Source organism: Apodemus sylvaticus, chromosome 10, assembly GCF_947179515.1.
Source record: "Apodemus sylvaticus chromosome 10, mApoSyl1.1, whole genome shotgun sequence".
NCBI classification, from domain to species: domain Eukaryota; kingdom Metazoa; phylum Chordata; class Mammalia; order Rodentia; family Muridae; genus Apodemus; species Apodemus sylvaticus.
In genome coordinates this window covers 69,551,767-69,565,099 of record NC_067481.1, presented here as the reverse complement: position 1 = coordinate 69,565,099, position 13,333 = coordinate 69,551,767, and the positions used below count along the sequence as shown (strand labels likewise).

Below are 13,333 nucleotides of genomic sequence, written 5' to 3'. Positions count from 1 at the left end.
TGCATCCCCCACTCCTGGCTCCTGGCTCCTGGCTCCCTGCCTCACAGGCTCTAAGATTCCTTATTAGTTGTTTGCTCAGGATCTGTATCTGTGAAGTCCTAGGAATCCCGCACAGGGGATAAAGGAAGGTGGGCAGGTTTCCAGGCCTCCAGCCTCTACCCCACCCCTACCCCCACTTCCACCGAGAATTGTTGTGAACCCGTTGACAAATCAGATTTTTGCTAAAGATTTCACATCTGAAACTGATTTTACTACTTGAAAATAAATTTCGAGGGGACTGAAGAGCTGGCTTTGCCCTTACAACTCCTGCAGAGGACTCAGGACCCACATTAGGAGGCTCACAACTACCTGTAACTCTAGCTTCAAGACACCCAAAGCTCTTCTGGGCTCTGAGGGCACCGGCATGCATGCATGCTTAACACGCGCTTGCGCACACACACACACACACACACACATACACAAATACATAAATCTTACTGTTATAAAAAAATAAAGCTGAGTATGGTGGTGCACGACTTTAATCCCAGCACTCGGGAGGCAGAGGCAGGTGGATTTCTGAGTTCAAAGCCAGCCTGGTTTACAGAGTGAGTTCCAGGACAGCCAGGACTATACAGAGAAACCCTGTCTCAAAAAACCAAAAAAAATAAAAAATAAAAATAAAATAAAAAATAAATTGAAGTTAAGCATGGCGGCCTATGCCTACAATCCCAGCACTTGGGAGGATGAGGCAGGAGGATTGCAAGTATGACAACAGCCTGGCTTATATAATAACTCCAAGCCTTTCTTTTGCAGAGTGGGATTCTGTCCTGACAAAGAAATAAGCAACAAACCTAGCACATTTTAAGTGTGCTAACTTAAGTTGAGCCCACCGACTCTCCGTGTATCTGAAAATTCTGAGAGATGAGAGACCCACGTTCTACAAGTGGGTTTCGCTTCTCTGGATGCCACAGTACCTTCAGCACAGGCTGAACAGGGTTGAGTAGTAGTGAGAAGTGTGAGCTCCAACCCTGAAACCCAGCGTCCTCACCCAGAGACTAGTTCTTTCTCCCCTCTCAAAAGGTTTTCTATTCAAACAAAACCCACTTCCAAGAGAAAGCTCCCTTGGGGTCGATGTTGAGAAAATGGAGTCTCCTTTCATTAACGGATCCCAGTGTCTCCCAGCCCCCCACCCTCACCCTGCCCCGCGCTGCCACCACCACCGCCACCCCTTTCATTGTCTTCAGAGAGAAGGGACAGGTCTAACCTGGGTATCTGGGGTTGGCTTTTTTGATCTGGACCCAAGCTCTCATTGTGACGTTCTGACTGGCCTGGAATTTGCTCTCTTCCCTGTTCAGCCTTAGGGGTGCTGGGACCACAGGGCTACAACACCAGCCCTGCAGCCTGGGTTTAAAACAGCTGCTGCCTTCTTCTCACTCCAAGTCTCCTCTCTCCTTTCTGTCCTTCTTGATCTTTTAATTTTATTTGTTGTTGTTGTTATATTTCTTTACAGGCAGGGTTCTATAGCACTTGTTTGGAGGCACAAGAATAGCCAGTGTGAGTTGGTTTCTCTCCTTCACCATGCAGGTCCCGGGACTCAGACTCAGGTCGTCAGTCTTAGTAGCAAGCGCCTTCAGCTGCTCAGCCTTATGACTGTTTCTCAGCCTTCAGGAAGAGCACTGGATGAGAAGCTGAGAGACCCGAGCTCCTCGCTAGACACGGGCAAGCCTTTGGCCTTAGTTTTCTCATACTGAAGATGAAAGTGTTAGTTTCATTCAGATCTTCTAGGAAATGAGAGCCAAGGGGATGGCCCCAGCTCTGTCTTTCCCATGTGTCCCCAGTGGTGGCTGTCATTTTGCTATTTTAATTGTAAATGGGATTCTACGGCCAATATGGTGTCTGAAAACGATCAAACCCTTTGGAAATATCTTTGCCCCTTAGAAGGCACTGTTCTTTTAGACAGGGTCTCACTATGCATGTAGCCTTGAGGGATCTGGAACTTGCTACATAGAAAAGGTTGGCCTCAAAATCAAAGATCTGCCTACCTCTGCTTCCCAAATGCTGGGGTTGTCCGAGGTGTGTGACACCACACCCATCCCAGAGGTTTTGTTTTTGTCTGTAAAAGGACTGAGGATTGAACCCAGAGCTTTGAGTGTGCTAGCCAAGTGATCTACCTCCAGGATATACTCTCAGCAATCTTTTACTCTCTCTCTCTCTCTCTCCCTGGATCCCTCACTCAGTGCTCAGTGGGTGTCACTACTGGCAGACTTATGAGATTCTTTACCTCACTGCCCCAAAACTCTCAGAGATCTAGCTCCTGGTCTCCCGAGTGCCTTTTTGCTTGCCACATGGCCTAAGATTCCAGAACAGTGAGTGAGAGGGAGAGCTGGCCAGATTCTAGCCAGACATCCCATCTGGTTCCAGGCTGTCTCCAGCCCCTCCCCTCCCCCACTGAGCACCCGCCTCCCTAGCCCCAGCCCCAGTTGAGTTATTCTCCTGATTCAGACATTTTTTCAGTGTGAAATCACCTCCGCTCCAGTTAGCTGAAGCTGGGAGCAAGCCTCTGCCCACTGCAGTACCTCCAGGCCCTCCCCTCCACTGCCACGTCCCCACACCCTCCTCTCCTCCAGGCCCTCAGAATTTCCCTCAGATTTCTTCCAGCTTTGCAGAGAAACACAGAGAAGCCACAGCAAGAGGGGTGGAGCCCTGTTTATTTCCCTGTAGCTCCTGCTATGGATCCTGGGCATAGTCCTCCCCTGAGTGAGGCTATCAGTATGATTTGTTTAAATCAAGGCAGTGGCAGAGTGAAAGTCCCAAAAGGTGAAGAGAAGAGACAAGGCAGAGATGCATTGAAGTGGAGAGACAGAAAGAGGCCTAACCTGCAGCATAGACAAAGAGGCAGAGTGTGATGGTGGCCAAAGGTTGATGCAGTGACCTCTAAACTGAAGAATGGTTCCCAGGCTTATCCAGGCACTGCCTTTGCTTAGTGGTTATCTTTGCTCAGTCTGTTGTTCACTGCTGATTATGGCTCGAGTCTAAAGTTACTTGTTAACCCATTGATTTCTGTCCAGTGACACAAAAGGCCACAGATTACAATCTGGTTTCTTTGTTTGACACTAACCCAGTATCTCAGATGACCTAGCAGCCTTTCCCAACACTGGTTCATTCATTCACTGCCTGTCCGCACGTAATCTCTCTTTGAATTCTTTTGGAATCAAATGTATTATATTATATTATCTGGTGGCTTTTGTTTCTTTCTCCTCCTTCTCCTTTTTTCTTCTTTGTGAAGTAATAATAATGGTAATTATTATTATTATAATTATTATTATACATTTTGAGAGAGAATCTGATGTATTCTAGGCCAGTCTTCAGTTCTCTTTGTAGCCAAGGATGATTTTGATTTCCTGATTCTCCTGCCTCTGCCTCCCAAGTGCTAGAAGTAAAGGTGTGAATTGCTACACTCTGCTCTGACCAGCATCTCTACAGGAGACTATGTCCCCCAAAAGCTGAAAAAACAAACAAACAAACAAATCAAACTGTTCATAGTAAGCCAGTCTTACATCTGTGGTGGTCTGTTGGAGGACCCTACAGTGGCCCACACTTATGCTTGAAAGCCTGAGGCAGGAGATTGGAAGCTCAACGCCAGTCTGGACAACGTAGTTAAGTTGTCTTAACCTACCACAAAACTGTCACAAAATCTATATTTTGATGAGAGGAAGAATTAACATGAGGCAGAAATGAAGAGATCGAAAGAGAGAGAGAAGGAGGAGGGGGAGATAGTAGAGGGGAGAAACAGAGACACAGAGAGACAGAGACACAGAGAGACAGAGACACAGAGAGACAGAGAGACAGAGACAGAGACACAGAGACACAGAGAGACAGAGACACAGAGAGACAGAGACACAGAGAGACAGAGACAGAGAGACACAGAGAGACAGAGACACAGAGAGATTGAAAGCCAGAAAAAAGAGAAACAAAGAAACAAAAGTAAAGGCAGAGGAATTGAGGCCTTGACAATCCTAAGTAGAAAACCTGTGAGACACACACACACACATACGCACCTATGCACAAACACAATATACTTATTTTAAAATGTAATAACAACTTAAAAATAGCAATAAGCAAGATTGGAGAGAATAACTCAGTGAGACAGCGTGAGCTTAGCTGGGAAATTGGTCTCCTACTTTTCCAGAGCTGAGGATCGAACCCAGGACCCTGCCCTTACCTAGGCAAGCACACTCCCATTGAGCTAAACCTCCAACCTCAGAGAAGAAGGTTTTTGAGGGCAGGGGCAGAGTGGTTACATCCAAGCCTCTGGTGCTCTCTGCATCTGACCCTGACACCCAGAAGTGCTGCTTGTTTATGTAAGAGGCAGGAAGTTCGAGTGGACAGAGAAGAGGCCAAGACAGACATGGCCATCCAGACACACAGCAGGGACAGGTCCTCTGCCCTTTTGGGACTGATGTTTGAGACCAGGGAGACAGAAAAGTCAGAGAGTAAGGATGGAGAGCCTCCAGAGTAACCCAGGGCTTAGCCCGAGGCAAGCTGTGTCTCCTCAATAGAAAGACACTCAAGCCTCTCTCTCATGGCCCTCAGAGCGCAGGGTAGCCTGGCCCCACCACATGCTTCATTCAAAGGCCCGACAGCTTGGTTCCGCTTGCTACTCTAACTAGGTCTTCACAGACAAGTTGCCCCTGCCTCCTCTCATCCCAGCTTCGCTAATGTGTTCTGTTGAAACAGGGTTTTAAGAAGTAGCCCTTGAAGCCAGACGGTGGTGGCACACGCCTGTAATCCCAGCACTTGAGAGGCAGAGGCAGGCAGATTTCTGAGTTCGAGGCCAGCCTGGTCTACAGAGTGAGTTCCAGGACAGCCAGGGCTACACACAGAGAAACCCTGTCTCAGAAAAAAAAAAAAAGGAGGTAGCCCTTGAATCTCTAACTTTCAATCCTCCTAATCTAGGAAAGAGTCGTGGTAGCCAGTCCCCTAGCCCCTTACCATTCCTATTCTCCTACCCTGAGCTATTGTTTTCATAGCACCCATCACAAAGACACAATTATCTCTTACGTTTATTGACTGACTTTTCTCTGTTACCCCCTCCCAGAATCTGGACCATTGTCTGCCTTAGCAACCAGTGTGATCTTACTTGATCCCGATTGTTCTCTAATCAAGAATTTACTCTATGGGGCTGGGCCTGGCGACTGTTCTGGTTTGATTTTCTGTTGCTGGGAAAGAACCCTGGCCAAACGTAGCCTTGGAGGAAAGTATTTATTTCATCTTACTATTCCAAGTAATAATCTGTCATTGAGGGAAGGCAGGGCAAGAACCTAGAGGCAGGGCCCAAAACAGAGACCATGGAGGACTCTGCATACAGGTTTGTTCCTTGTGGCTTGCTCAGTCTGTCTTCTTATAGAGGTAGCACCATCTTCTTATACAGGTGTGACATTGCTCACAGTGAGCTAGGCCCTCCCACATCAATCATTAATCAAGAAAACACTCCACAGGCCAATCTAACGGAGGCAGCTCCTCAACAGACAGCTCCTCAACAGACGTTCTTTCTTCCCAGGTCACTGAAATCCAGTACTTGGCGGTGTGGGGGAGTGCAGAGGTGCGGTAAGGAGGTGGCATCTCTAGTTCCAGGCCAGCTTAAGCCATTTGGCAGGTTCCTGGAGAGAGTGAGAACAGAAAGAAGTTTTTATTGTATTTCTTTTGTCACAATAAGAAAATGCATATAGGTAGCAAGATCTGAAAGTTTAAGAGATATTACCACAATTTTTTTTTATTTGGTTTTTTGAGACAGGGTTTTTCTGTGTAGCCCTGGCTGTCCTGGATCTCACTCTGTAGACCAGACTGGCCTTGAACTCCGAAATATGCCTGCCTCTGCCTCCCAAGTGCTGGGATTAAATCACAATTATTTTTTAAATTTTATTTTATTTTGGGTATGAATGGTTAGCCTAACTCATATATGTAAGTGCATCACATGTGTACAGGGCTTGAAGTGGCCAGAAAAAAGCACTGATTCTCCTAGAACAATAGTTGCAGAAAGTTGTTAGTTGCCATGTGGTGGCTGGGAATCTAACCCAGGTCCTCTGGAAGAGAAGCTGGTACTCTTAACGTCTGAGGCATCTCTCTAGCCCCTTAGGGGGTAATATTCTTCTTTGTTTTTTAACTATATATGTGTGTGTACATATATACTGTCACTCTCTTCAGACACACCAGAAGAGGGCATCAAATCCCATTACGGATGGCCACCATGTGATTGCTGGGATTTGAACTCTGCAGTCAGTGCTCTTAACTGCTGAGCCATCTCTCCAGCCCCAGTAATATACTTTAAAAACAAAAGCAAAACAAACAAACAGCAGCAACAACAACAACTCCTGATGTGGCTGAAAACATGGCTCAGTAGTTAAGAGCTCTTGCAAAAAACCGGGTTGGTTTCTCAGCTCCTACATGGAGGCCCCTAACTGTCTGTAGCTCCAGTTCCAGGAGCTCTGATGCTCTCTTCTGGCCTCAAAAGGCATTGTATGCATGTGGTGTGCATATGCGCAGGCTAAACCCTCACAGGCATAGAACAAAAATAACTAAATACTTTGCATTTTTAAAAAAGACTATTATCCTAAAAGATACTAAGAATTTGACCTGGTTTTTAATTTGCCCTTGAAAAAGGACTCTTTATCTTTTTTTCTTCTTAAAGATGGAACAAGTATTTATACTGGCTGGAGCTAGCTAGGGGTTTGTGTTTTCAGTAGAAGATATTCAATCAACCTCTGTGTTTGGCTCTGCCTCTCTTCTCTCTGCCTCTCCCTAACTTTATGACCCTTCCTGGGCCTTTGAACCCCCGACCTTCCTGCCTCCGGCTTCTAAGTGCAAGGATTATGGGCATGTTCTAGCACACTCAACTAAATATTTACTTTCTGGCTCTGTGCAACCAAGTGAGTGACAAGAAGATGAGCTTTGTATGTCGAGGGAAGATTTACCCCATGGATGAAGAGGAACCCCAGATCAGGAAGTGGAAAGAGGAAGACAGTTGTAAGAAGAGACACAGAGGAGGTTTGGTGAGCCAGAAAGCTTCATCTGGTTCCTGACAGAACCAAGGCCATGTCTGGGACTGCTGTCTGAGGGACAGAAATAATTTCACTGACTGTACAGCCAAGCTGTTACAGCCAAGCTGTGTAGGAGAGGCGGTTCTACATCACAACAGCTCTGGTTGGCTCCGCCTCTTTCCAGGCATGGGAAGAGTGGCATTCTTTCGGGGCTCAGCCTATCCAGTCTTCCTCTTTCCTGGAGAGGACCAGGGAGGTGTTAAGGGAGTGCACAAAATCTGAATGTCAGTCTTGATTCTGCACCAGTGTCTTGCAACACAAATGGACAATAATAGTATTCTGGTAGGGTTGTAACGAGAATTACAGGAGTTACTAAAATTTGCTAGAAAAAGTTATGTATGACATTGCATGCAGGCCTATAACTCTATCACTCAAGAGGCTGAGGCAGGGGAATTGTAAATTTAAGACCTGCCTGGACTGCTCAGTGAGAATTTGTCTTTAAAAAAAAAAAAGGATAGAAGAAAAAAGAAAGGGCCAGATGGTTCCGTAGGCACAGATGCTTGCAGCAAAGTCTGATGACCCAAGTTCAAGTCCTAGGATCCACATTCCAAGTGAAAGAAGATAACTGTTTCTTGAAAGTTATCCTATGACCTACATATGTATGCTATAACATGAATGTACCCCCACAAACACACAATAAAGTTTAAAAAAACACAAAAGTATTTTTATAAAAAAATTATATAGCATGTTGCCATTAGAGAAAGTTAGTTTAGCTCCTGTGGTCTAGTATCTTTTAGAGTTCTTGTAAGTATATAATTGTTTCAGAATGAAAAGTTCTCAACAAAAGCTTTAAAAATGAATAATAAGAAGGGGAGAAGAGGGAGCTGGAGACATGGCTCAGTGGTTAAGAGCACTGACTGCTCTTCCAGAGGTCCTGAGTTCAATTCCCAGCAACCACATGGTGGCTCACAACCATCTGTAATGGGGTCCAATGCCCTCTTCTGGTGCGTCTGAAGACAACAACAGTGTACTCATATAAATAAAATAAATAAATCTTAAAGAAAGAAAGAAAGAAAGAAAGAAAGAAAGAAAGAAAGAAAGAAAGAAAGAAAGAAAGAAAGAAAGAAAGAAAGAAAAGAAAGAAAGGAAGGAAAGAAAGAAAGGAAGGAAAGAAAAGAAAAGAAAAGAAAAGAAAAGAAAAGAAAAGAAAAGAAAAGAAAAGAAATGGAGGAGAGAATCCGCCAGGTTCTGAAGTGTTTCCTAGGAGCTGGGATCAGGAATGGAGCTGAGAGACGCAGCGGTGGGAAAGGAGATAGACTTCTGTGAATTATTAATTAGATCTCTTTTAATGCTTCTGCTGCATTGATCTAATATCTGTGAGGAGACTGCAGGTGCTGTTACACAGGAGCTGAGATGGGAGGACAGCTTGCTCTTCTAAGCCACCATCTGGGAGCTGAGTATTGAACTCAAGTTGTCAGGAAGAACAGTCAGGACTCTTAACCACAGAGCCACCACTCTAGGCCTCAATGAAACATTTAAAAAAGAAAACAGAAATTCTTCAGGCAGACTTTTCCTTTCTTCCTCTTTGGCAACTTCTACCTCTGCCTGGATAGCAGACACTGCCTTATTACCATGAAATAACTCTCTCTCTCTCTCTCTCTCTCTCTCTCTCTCTCTCTCTCTCTCTCTCTCTCTCAGACAGGATTTTTCTGACTCCCCCATTTCACACCAAGAAAAGGCTTTATTCTGCTTTCTGCCCTCCCCGTCTCTTCTCACTAAGCAGCTCCATCTGGCTTTGAACCCGTGGTCCTCTTTACTACAGCCTCCCAAGTGCTGAACTTACAGGCATGTGCTGCCTTACCCAACAAACAATGATTACACAGAGTGGAGCCCCTGAAACCCCCCGTGTGTGTGTGTGTATGTGTGTGCTCGCATCTGCGTCTACATCTGCATATGTGTGTTGCTAGGAATCAAACCCAGTTTCTCAAATATGCTAGGCAAGAGCTTTACAGACAACCTATACCCCTGTCCAGGCCTTTTTTTTTTCTTTTTTTTTAACTGACAAATGAAATGTACACATGCTGTTGTGTTTTATAAAAAGATAAGAAAAGGAAGGTGTATGTTTGGTGGAGGGGAAGGAGGTGCCAGTCAGACACTGTAACTGTGGTGGAGGGGTGGGGGGTGCGTGCCTCTGCAGGCCTATACTGAGGTATCCCTTCCCACTCTGAGGTATCAGCCACATGATGGTATAGTATAGAATAGTTTATTCAGGGCATGGGGAAGGGAGTTGAGAGGAAGGGAGAGGGAGAGGGAGAGGGAGAGGGAGAGGGAGAGGGAGAGGGAGAGGGAGAGGGAGAGGGAGAGGGAGAGGGAGAGGGAGAGGGAGAGGGAGAGGGAGAGGGAGAGGGAGAGGGAGGGAGGGAGAGAGAGAGAGAAAGAGAGAGGATTAGTAGGTAAGTAAGGCCGGCCATGAGCACCTGGAGAGTGGTGAGGAGGGGAATGGGTGAGGGTAAGGGGCAAGAGGACAGAGCAGGAGCAAGAAAGAAGCAAGAGAGGGAGGGGCCAGGCATCCCCTTTCATAATGCATCAGGCACACCCGGTTGTTGCCAGGTAACTGTGGGGTAGAGCCTAGACTAAATGCCAACACATGCTATATAAATAGGCATATAAATGTCTACAGAAGAATGTGTTCCAAAGATTAATCAGCTGGGCGGTGGTGGCTCACGTCTGTAATCCCAGCACTCTGGGAGGCAGAGGCAGGCGGATCTCTGAGTTCGAGGCCAGCCTGGTCTACAGAGTGAGTTCCAGGACAGCCAGGGCTACACAGAGAAACCCTGTCTCGGAAAAAAAACCAAATCCAAAAAAACAAAACAAAACAAAACAAAACAAACAAACAAACAAAAAAACCCCCAAAGATTAATCAACAGTCAGAGGCAAATGGCCTGGGTTAAGGCTTCCTCAGAGACCTCAGGGTTTGACTTTTCCAATGTACTTAAGAGAAGGAACGGAGTTAGCCTGAGCTCCCAGCAAAACCTTGTAAATCCAGCCTCTAACACAGGATACTGTGACCTCGGCCACTTCCAACCCTGCCTTTCCCCATGCTGATGGGGAAAAAGGCTGTTTGTCAAGACCCTGGCCATTTTCTTCCTAGGTAGCACTGCACCAGCCAGTCAGACACTGTAACTGTGGTGGAGGGGTGGGGGGTTGTGGTGGAGAAGTGGGGGGCGTGTGGACTGATAAAGAGAGCTTCTCGGATCTCTACAAACCCAGCATGGGATTGGGGGATAGCTCTACACCAAGCCTGTCACCCACGGGTCCTCAGAGATCATTCTGGTAAGGGGTTCTACTGTTCAGGCAAGGTGGGCAACAGCTCAGCCTCTCTCCTGTCACAGCTGCTGCACTGCCGGCCTTGACTCGGGTCAGGAGAGTGGGTCATGCTCATACAAGCATGTTGCTTTATCTTGTTGGAGATGGGGTCGGTGTGTTTGCGCAGGGCGCTGCAGCCTTCGGACCTCTCCATGGCCAGGCCCCACCAGCTCTCTGTGCTAGGGCAGGCCGGTTACGGCGTGTTCCGTAAGGGATCCAAGGCTGAAAATCGGGCGAGTAGTGCCCGCTCTAATTTGTTGTCTTTTTTTTTAATTCTCTCTTTTTTCTTTTTTCTTTTCTTTTCCTTTCTTCCTTCTCTCTTTCTCTCTCTCTCTCTCTCTCTCTCTCTCTCTCTCTCTCTCTCTCTCTCTCTCTCTCTCTCTCTCTCTCTCTCTTTCTTTCTTTCTTTCTTTCTTTCTTTCTTGAGACAGGGCTTCTCTGTGTAGTCCTGGCTATCCTAGAACTCACACTGTAGACCAGACTCAGAAATCTGCCTGCCTCTGCCTCCCACGTGCTGGGATTAAAGGCGTGCACCACCACCGCCTGGCTGGCTTTTTTTTTTTTTTTTAAGATTTATTTATTATATGTAAGTACACTATAGCTGTCTTCAGAAACTCCAGGGCGTCAGATCTTGTCACAGATGATTTTGAACCACCATATGGTTGCTGGGAAGGACCTTCGGAAGAGCAGTTGGTGCTCTTAACTGCTGAGCCACCTCATCAGCCCCGGCTTTTTTAATTCTCAAATACATATTGAAGTTCATACAAGTGGCTAACTGAAGGTTCTAAGAATTCTACCAGTAAATAATTTTGTTTGATATTTTCTTCCTCCCCCTTCCCCCCAAGACAGGGTTTTTCTGTATAGCCATGGCTGTCTTGGAACTCACTCTGTAGACCAGGCTGAACTCAGAAATCCTTCTGCCTCTGCCTCCCAAGTGCTGGGATTAAAGGCATGTGCCTTTAACTGTGGAGAGAGAGTGTGTTGTGGTTGTTGGTTTAAGACTGGGGCCTCATGCAGTTTAGGCTAGGCTTCTGGTCTTGAACTTGCTTTTGCTCTGATGTTTCTGCCCTCCGAGCGAGCTGCCCCATGTCCTGGGATTACAGGTATGAGCCACCACACTTGGTGAAGTTGGGTGTCCGATGAGTTTGGTTGTTAGGTTTGGATTAGGAGTGGCTGGGGCTTCTTTCTCTTTCAGTCCTCACTGCTGCTCACAAGCAACCCACTGTGACTAAGAGTCTACAATCCTACCTTCTCCAAAGGAAGATAACTATTCAGTCAAAGGCTACAGGTGATAGGCATTAACTAAAAGACCCAATCTCTAGTATCTCCTGATGCCTAGGAGTTGGAAATAGGCTGACTGCAAGGGACTTTTTTTTTTTAAAGGTTTATTTATTTATTATATGTAAGTACACTGTAGCTGTTTTCAGACACACTAGAAGAGGGTGTCAGATCTTGTTACAGATGGTTGTGAGCCACCATGTGGTTGCTGGGATTTGAACTCAGGACCTTCAGAAGAGCAGTTGGTGCTCTTAACCACTGAGCCATCTCTCCAGCCCTGCAAGGGACTTCTAATCAACTTCATGACCTGAGACTCTTGTGGGCTTGAACTTGCTTCCAAATCTCAGCCATATTGCCTATGGTGAATAACTCTCCTAACATTATTTAAATCTCAATCTGCCTCAGTTTCCCCTTGAGCTTCCATTTAGAAACTTTATGAAGAGGACTGGAGAGATAGTTCAGTGGTTAAGAGCACTGTTCGCTCGTCCATAGGTTTGATTCTTAGCATCCTTGTGACAACTCACAACTGTCTGCAACTCCAGTTTCAGGAATCCGATGCCTTCTGCGTTCTGTAGGCACTGCGTGGACATGCTGCACAGGCAAACATGCAGGCAAAACACCCATACACATAAAATTGAGAGAGAGAGAGAGAGAGAGAGAGAGAGAGAGAGAGAGAGAGAGAGAGAGAGAGAGAGAAAGCTGGAGTTCCCACAATTCTAGGGAGGGGTGGGGCATAGGATCTCATGTGGCCCAAGTTGGCCTTGAACTCACTATAGACCTGGGGCTAATTTTGAACTTCTGATCCTCCTGCCTTTGTCTCCCATGTGCTGGGATAATAGGCTTGGGCCACTGTGTGCAGCATTACAGTTCTGCTTGACTTGGCAGGTCTGACATTTCTCAAGCTTCCTTTTTTCTTTTTTGAGACTGAGGCCTTGTGTCATACCAGCATCACTGGGCATAGAACAAATGGATAGTGTTCCTGCCACTCTTGAAGTAGGAGAGGATGTATCCACACAGGCACAGCGCACAAATGGCTGGAAAATCACCCTCTTGGCCCAGGATGCCCATCTGTCTGGAAAAGTACTCTGTAAGAATCCATGCCTTATAGCCTCAGGAAGCAACTGTGGAGCTGACTGAGACCTGCCCAGTCTGGGGTGGATTCCCAGGGGTGAGCTGGCTGGGCCCCATTGCCTGGCATCGATGGACTTGGTGTACCAAGAGGCTGGGCCAGCTAGCAGCCACCCAGTGTGTGTCTGGACTTGTTTTTCCTGCCCTTTTCTGCTCCTTTTAGAACCAAGCTGAATGGCCCCAGTCTCTCTGTCCTGCCCCAGCCGGGACTGGACCCTTCTAGGTCTGGCCAGCTCCTCTCCCACCCGCCTTGATAAACAACCCTCTCCCAGCTGGGAACCACAGCAGGAGGCTGTGTTCCCCCTCCTCCACCCCAGGGTGCCTCCCTCTCCCCTGTCTGGGCTACCTTCCCAGGTCCTTGGCTGGGAACCCATGTTAACTCATCCCTGGTCCACCTGAAGGAAAAGAGACTCCCCCAAGTTTTATTTTTTAGCAGGAAAACCTTGTTTTCAAAACAAATTGCTACCCGGAGTTTGCCAGTTTACAGAACAGATAAACACGGGTGTTTACAGCAGACTTGTTAATTATGGCCAAACATTGGAAAG

General features: G+C 46.6%; 1 protein-coding gene across 1 annotated transcript in view; it reads right to left on the bottom strand.

The window, feature by feature from the left end:
• Nucleotides 1-5,222: 5,222 nt before the first annotated feature.
• Atox1 (antioxidant 1 copper chaperone) overlaps nt 5,223-13,333 on the bottom strand; it is a 31,981-nt gene continuing 23,870 nt past the window's right edge. The window contains exon 4 of the mRNA XM_052195194.1: nt 5,223-5,639. The gene's annotated coding sequence lies outside the window, so the exon portion shown is untranslated. The remainder of the gene's footprint in view (nt 5,640-13,333) is intronic.